Source organism: Cucurbita pepo, chromosome 10 (genome assembly GCF_057944985.1).
Source record: "Cucurbita pepo subsp. pepo isolate OVF chromosome 10, ASM5794498v1, whole genome shotgun sequence".
NCBI lineage: Eukaryota > Viridiplantae > Streptophyta > Magnoliopsida > Cucurbitales > Cucurbitaceae > Cucurbita > Cucurbita pepo.
Genome location: NC_141807.1, coordinates 17,009,014 through 17,016,943, shown reverse-complemented (window position 1 = coordinate 17,016,943; position 7,930 = coordinate 17,009,014). Strand labels below are relative to the sequence as shown.

The 7,930-nt window shown below is 36.4% G+C and overlaps 1 non-coding gene across 1 annotated transcript; it reads right to left on the bottom strand.

Annotated features, from left to right (window-relative positions):
* Window positions 1-7,787: 7,787 nt before the first annotated feature.
* TRNAQ-UUG (transfer RNA glutamine (anticodon UUG)) lies at window positions 7,788-7,859 on the bottom strand. The gene has a single exon. It is a non-coding gene; the product is annotated as a tRNA-Gln (tRNA).
* Window positions 7,860-7,930: the final 71 nt, after the last annotated feature.

Below are 7,930 nucleotides of genomic sequence, written 5' to 3'. Positions count from 1 at the left end.
ATTTTTCAACCCGGTAACTGGGTTTGGATACATTTTCGCAAGGAGTGATTCCCATCTCAAAGGATGACAAAGTTACATCCAAGAGGGGATGACCCTTATCAAGTCCTTGAAAGAATTAATAACAATGCATATAAAATGATCTTCCAGGAGAATTTTGAGCACATTCTACTTTCAATGTTGCTGACTTGAGTCCTTTTGATGTAGGTGATGATTTTCTGATTCGAGGATGAATCCTTTTGAAGAGGGGGAAGATGATAAGGATCATGGTGTTCCAAATGTTCCAACTAGACCTATTACACGATCCAAGGCCAAGAAGATTCAACAAGCATTCATTCTTCATATACAAAATTGGATAGGCTCGGATCAACTATTATTTCATTTGTTACAAGCTTATTAGATTGAGGAAGGACCATTTGGAGCTTCAAAAGTGAATATTTACACAGTTGAAGGAGCAAATGAAGTTGCAAGCATCATTACATGAGTTGTTAGAAAATTTTATTTATTTTTAATTTCATAAAGTTTGTAATGGTAGAATTGTCAAATTGACTTCGTTTTTTATTTTGGAGATTTAAGGGGATCGAGATTAAATCCCGGCCACTAACTTCTTTTGTGGGAGACTATAAATACCCTCAAATTATTATGTAAAAATCTGATTTGTGATGAATGAAATTGATCTCTCAAGTTGAGAAGTTCCCCTTCAAAATTCGAGCGTCATCTATGCAAGTTTCATGCCATTCTTGTGGTAGAATTGCATGTGAGCCATGCAGTCACGCTTTGACACTGTGTGTTTGAGTGAAATTCTCAACCTTCTACTTATTTTTGGGATTTCTTTTCTTCGTATTCATTGTAATTTATCCTGATATGTATTAAGTTTATTTTTGTAGGGAATATATTAAGCATGTGGATTTATTAATTACGGTGAACTTAAAGGAAGTTAATCTCATTTTATAATATAAAAATTGTTCAATTGTAGCAAAGAAGTAGTTTTGAAAACTAGAAAAAATAAATAAATAAAACTTAGTTTGGTGTGAAATTTTGCTTAAAATTCAAATGTTTTTTTTTTTAATTTATTTTTTTATTTATTTTTTTATTTATTTTTTATTTAGAAAAGGACAAATGGGCCTAATTTTTAACGTATCTATCTCAAAGGAATGTATGGGCTCTAGTGGCAATGCTGCTTCAAATGTGTGATAGACCATGTGAAGTTAACATGACAATAATAGTAGGTTCTAAAGCACAAAAATATGTGGATAAATTTCATATATTGAGGTGTGGAAAACATATATACACGGGCAACTAAAAATGATAGATCCACTATAAGGGCATTTGGTCCAGTGGTATGATTTTTTTTTTTTTTTACAAATTAGGTGGAATGAAAAAAATAAAAATAATGAGTTTAAAATTACCAAACAAAATATCAATTTTCAAATGGAATGGAGACATAAGACCCTTCGAAAAAAGAAAAGGACAAAAGAAAAATATTAAATACATTTTCAACTAATGCATTTGGTTGAGAGATATTATGGCCCATATAAGAAAAATATAGCATTAACTAATTTTCATGGACACATATGGAAGCTTAGCATACTAAAATGACTGTTATTATTGGTATCAAACCAATAACAATTCATATCAGCTAAATCTTCCAATTGATAATTAGGCCACAGAAAGAACTTGAATTTATTTTTATATATGGATATCATTTCTATTTCTAGAATTGAAACCAAAACATGTGGATAAATTTCAAATATTGAGGCGCATACAAGAGATGGACCAGCAACTAAAAATGATAGATGTTAGGTTATGGAGCTATTTATAGCTTGGTCAACTGTTATATCCGGTAAAGCTATATTTGGTAAAGCTATATCTGGTAAAACTATATATGGTAAATAGCTATATATAGTAGATTGCTAAATCTGGTAAAGCTATATATAGTAAACTAAACCATATATATATCCGATCCGTAGAGCTTTGAGAATGTACTTTCTATTTCTGTACTCTCCCTTGTTTACATACCTGGAGTCATTAATAAAAATAAAAAAAAATCCTTTTAGCCAGAGCTCTCCTTGCAATTTTCTCTATCCTAACAACTAGTATCGATCCTAACAACTGGTATCGATCCTAACAACTGGTATCAATCCCAACAACTGGTATCAGAGCCAGGCTGAAGTCAGAGCCAAGCGGAAGTCAGAGCTAGGCGAAAGTCAGAGCTAGGCGAAATTCACCACGATATGTGAAGATGGAAAGTTCAAAGATTGGAATGGAGAAGTTCGATGGATCCGATTTCGATTTCTAGAAGATGCAAATTGAAGATTTTCTGTACCAAAAAGATCTTCACGAACCTCTGTTGGGGGTGAAGCCGGATACCATGACCACAGAACAGTGGAAGCTCAAGGATCGACAAGCCTTGGGGCTGATCTGATTGACGCTATCCAGAAACGTGGTGTTCAACATTATCAAGGAGAAGACAACATCAAGTCTGTTGAAGACGCTGTCGAATATGTATGACAAACCGTCGGCTATGAACAAGGTATTTTTTATGCGGAGATTGTTATGAGTCCTTGTGAGAACTGCGTTACGAGCAAACAGAAACGAGTTAGCTTCACAAAGACTGTTAGAGAATTGAAGAAAAGTACCAGAAGCATCGCTGAAACTTCAGAGGAAGTTGTGTCAGCCAGAAGCGTCGCTGAAACTCCAGAGGGGGTTGTGTCGGTTGGAAGCGTCGCTGAAAATCCAGAGGGGGTTGCGTTGGCCGGAAGTGTCGCTGAAACTCCAGAGGGGGTTGCGTCGGCTGGAAGCGTCGCTGAAACTCTAGAGGAGGTTGCGTCGATCGGAAGCAGCGCTGAAACTCCAGAGGGGGTTGCGTTGGCCGGAAGCGTCGCTGAAACTCCAGAGGGGGTTGCGTCGGCTGGAAGCATCGCTGAAACTCTAGAGGGGGTTGCGTCGGCCGGAAGCGTCGCTGAAACACCAGAGGTGAAGCAAGTGGGAGTTGAGGTTGTGTTGCTGAAAGATTCACATAGTGATGTTGTAGCAGATACTCATGAAACTCCTGAGACTCTTGCTGAGAAACCAGAGGTGAAGTAAGTGGGAGTTGAGGTTGAGTTGCTGAAAGATTCACATAGTGATGTTGTAGCAGATACTCATGAAACTCCTGAGACTCTTGCCGAGAAACCAGAGGTGAAGCAAGTGGGAGTTGAGGTTGAGTTGCTGAAAGATTCACATAGTGATGTTGTAGCAGATACTCATGAAACTCCTGAGACTCTTGCCGAGAAACCAGAGGTGAAGCAAGTGGGAGTTGAGGTTGAGTTACTAAAAGATTCACAGAGTGATGTTGTAGCAGATACTCAAGAAACTCCTGAGACTTTTGCTGAGAAACCAGAGGTGAAGCAAGTGGGAGTTGAGGTTGAGTTGCTGAAAGATTCACATAATGATGTTGTAGCAGATACTCAAGAAACTCCTAAGACTCTTGCTGAGAAACACCAAAGGTGAAGCAAGTGGGAGTTGAGGTTGAGTTGCTGAAAGATTCACATAGTGATGTTGTAGCAGATACTCAAGAAACTCCTAAGACTCATGCAGTTGGCGAGGAACCCGGTCTATCATTCAAAACACAGAAGGCGATACCATTTCACTCGGAGGTTAGTGGAAGATGGTGATGTGTTTTGAGAAGATAGAGGGTGCAAAGAATCCAGCAAACATGTTGACAAAATGTGTTGATGTTGGAATATTGAGGTTGTGCAAAACCTCAATTGGTATGGTGCAATGAAGACATTCATGATCGTTTGAGAGTGAAATTCTTGGTTGACTGGATCAGTCTCCAAATGGGAGAATTGTTAGGTTATGGAGCCGCTTCTTATTTATAGCTTGGTCAACGGTTATATCCGGTAAAGCTATATTTGGTAAAGCTATATCCGGTAAAGCTATATATGGTAAATAGCTACATATAGTAGATTGCTAAATCTGGTAAAGCTATATATAGTAAACTAAACCATATATATATATCTGGTACGGTAGAGCTTTGAAAATGTACTTTCTATTCTCTGTACTCTCTCTTGTTGTACATACCTGAAGTCATCAATAAAAAAAAAATCCTTTTAGAAAGAGCTCTCCTTGCAATTTTCTCTATCTTGTTCTTTGTGTTCATCTAGATCGAGCGTGTGCGTTGTTGTGCGATCCTAACAACTTGTATCAGAGCTAACAACTGGTATCAGAGCTAACAACTGGTATCGATCCCAACAGGCATTTGGTCTAGTGGTATGATTCTCGCTTCTGATGCAAGATGTCTCGAATTTGATTCTCAAAATGCCCCCAACAATTATATCAAATTGAAGCATGCAATATAATAAGATTTGAAATAGGTTTTTTAAACCTTGAACCAAGAAGTACAAATTGATATTTGAAAAGAAAAAAAAAAAGAAGGAAGCTATATTTAATTATAATTTACCAGTGTCTTTATAACATGTTAATTGAAGAGAGCAAACAACAAGAATAAACAAACAAAGGAAATTTGTGTATGTATGATTCTCTTCAAATCTTGGAAACTCAGAGGATTCCTCTCCTTTATTGACATAAAACTTACTTTTTCGGGACTTGGACCATAAACAGTCATCTACTCTTACTCCTACTCCCTTCTCTAAAAATCAACATAGTATAATCATTCCATGAAGGTCGAGGTAGTCTTATAAAAGAAGATGAGGGTACCACTTTTAAGTCATCCCATGAGGACTTGAGAAAGTTTTGTAAAAGAAGATGAGGGTACCACTTTCTATTGAAGAATTTCTATGTGAATAGAGAATGAACCATATTCTTGAGAGATAAGATAGAGCCTCTAGCCTAACTTCAAAGGCATTACACAAATTGTTCTATGATATTTTTTCTAGGAACTCTTTGTTATGTTGTCCGCTGAAGGTTTCAGGAAAGGGACACAGATTCTCTATTGCACTGATCTCCCAATAGAAGTTTTACCTAGGTCATCTGTTGTCACAATTCTTTTAAGAAAGATGCGCCCAAATAACCAGTGAACAATAACATTTAAAGAAGTTTGAGAGAGCGAGAAGAGGATTGTGATAGAAGTTGCCCTAGGTAAAACTTCTTTAAATGTCTTAGCCAATCATGACCTCATAATGAGGATTCTCTTGGACAACAATAACATATGGACAACAAATGTCTTAGCCAATTGTGATGGTCATGAATGCTCAAGGCGTGTCGCCCAAATGATCGGTAAACAATAACATTGCCCAAATAACCGCCTTGGACAACAAATCGTTTACACTAGAAAATAACTTCACGATATATGTCTCAACCTAGCTTTTTTCTTCTCTCTACAATATTACACTAGAAAATAACTTCACGATATATGTCTCAACCTATTATATTATCATTTAATGATAATGCTCTTATTGATTTACTTGTGTACTCCACGATATATGTCTCAAATGGAACTATCAAACTAAAACTTACACTAGAAAATAACTTCTATTCTTTTTTCTTAACCCTATGTAAATAATTTAACAGCGGTCTAGATCTAAAAGATATAATAATAATTGCTCACGGATTTCATTAACAAAGAAAATAAATGAAATAATGATGATACATTCCCTAAATAACTTAATATATAGTCCATAATAAAGGCATTTGGTCTAGTGGTATGATTCTTGCTTTGTGTGCAAGAGGTCTCAAGTTCGAACGAAAAAAAAGCACAATTTTGAAAGGAAATAAAAAAAAAGTTATAAAATAGTTATCAATGGTGGGTTAAAGTTATAAAATAGTAATCAATGGTGCCTTAACCCAAAGGAATGCATGGCAATTTACAGCTTCAACTTATATAAATTTCAGAAGTTATAAAATAGTAATCAATGGTGCCTTAACCCAAAGGAATGCATGGCAATTTACAGCTTCAACTTATATAAATTTCATATATAGACTAGCAACTAAGGGCATTTGGTCATTTGGTCTAAGTGTGAGAGGTCTCAAGTTTGATAGAAGATGAGAATCATTACACAAATTATGCAAGAACTTTTCATTATGTTAAGAAGTTTCAAAGACTAGCAACTAAGAATTATAGATCTACTAAAAAGGTATTTGGTCTAAGGTCTCAAGTTTGATAGAAGATGAGAATCATTACACAAATTATGCAAGAACTTTTCATTATGTTAAGAAGTTTCAAAGACTAGCAACTAAGAATTATAGATCTACTAAAAAGGTATTTGGTCTAAGTAGTATGATTTTTGTTTTGGGTGTGAGAGGTCTCAAGTTCGATTCTCAAAATGCCCCCAACAATATTATATCAAAATGAATTATCTTGTTAAGAAGTTTCAAAGACTAGCAACTAAGAATTATAGATCTACTAAAAAGGTATTTGGTCTAAGTAGTATGATTTTTGTTTTGGGTGTGAGAGGTCTCAAGTTCGATTCTCAAAATGCCCCCAACAATATTATATCAAAATGAATTATGCAAGATAATATGATTTAAAATGTGGTTTTTAAACATTGAACCGAGAAGATGAGAAGATGAGAAGATGAGAAGATGAGAAGATGAGAAGATGAGAAGATGAGAAGATGAGAAGATGAGAAGATGAGAAGATGAGAAGATGAGAAGAAGATGAGAAGAAGATGAGAAGAAGATGAGAAGAAGATGAGAGAAGAAGATGAGAAGAAGATGAGAATAGAGAATGAAACATATTATTGGCAGAATAAAGATCGTCTCGAGCCAGACTTTTAAATAACCGATGAAGAAGTTTCAGAGAGCCATAGGTTCGAATCCTGTCACCTTGATGTGGTATTCTCAGGGGCCGAGCCGAAGTGCAAAGCCCCGTAGTCTATCCGTGGTCAGGAAGGAAGGCATGTTGTCCGTTGTCATCACAATCCCTTTAAGAAAGATGCGCCCAAATAACCGATGAAGAAGTTTCAGAGAGCCATAGGTTCGAATCCTGTCACCTTGATGTGGTATTCTCAGGGGCCGAAGTGCAAAGCCCCATAGCCTATCCGTGGTCAGGAAGGCAGGCAAACCGCGCACACTGAAAAAAAAAAAAGAAGATCTTCTTTTCTATCACACGTAGAATTGTCATTCTTTTGTCTTTTGAAACCTCTTTATCTTATCAGTAGTCATCAGGCGAGGCCCCTATTTCTCTTTAGGTGGGATGCTTTGGTATATGTACCATGAGCAGGATTCCATGATGAACTTATTATCTCCCTCACCTAAATGAAATGCCCTGCACCACGATTTGCTAGCAGGATGCCACGATTATGACAACGCCACCTATGCACTCATGGGGAGAAAATTAAGAGTTACTTCGCAAGAGTTTTCATGGTTAAAATACGATGCATGACATGACAACCTCTAAGGTTTAGTTCCTGAAAACGAAACAAGAAGTCATATCCTAGCTCAAGGTTTAGACATGCTCCAAACAAAACAAGAAGTCATATCCTAGCTCAAGGTTTAGACATGCTCCAAATTACCAACTATTTTCTGTAAGGGTCTATTTTATATGACATGAGAATAAATTCAAGATTTCAAGTTGTTTGGAGCAAGTTCGGAACCTAAAAGTCATGCTAGTTATTATGGGTTCAAATGATATTGTTTGGAGCAAGTTCGGAATCGAAAACTCATGCTAGTTATTATGGGTTAAACTGATAGCGGAGCAAGTTCGGAATAACTCAAGAATGTTACACCTTATGCCTCGAGAAAATTTGTGTTTTCGCATCGAATGCTAGGTAACACCCTTTTGTTTTAAAATGTCTTGTGTTGTCGTTCCTTATTCTGTGTTTTCGCATCAAGGTCATTTCTTAAAAAGGTTCTACCGAGAGTTGAACCCAGGTCGTTGGATTCAAAGTCCAAAGTGCTAACCACTACACCATAGAACCCCTTGTAAAAATTGATATTGGAATGGTTTTCCTATTTTATGCAGATTCCACAAGAAGAGAGATTCTATCAC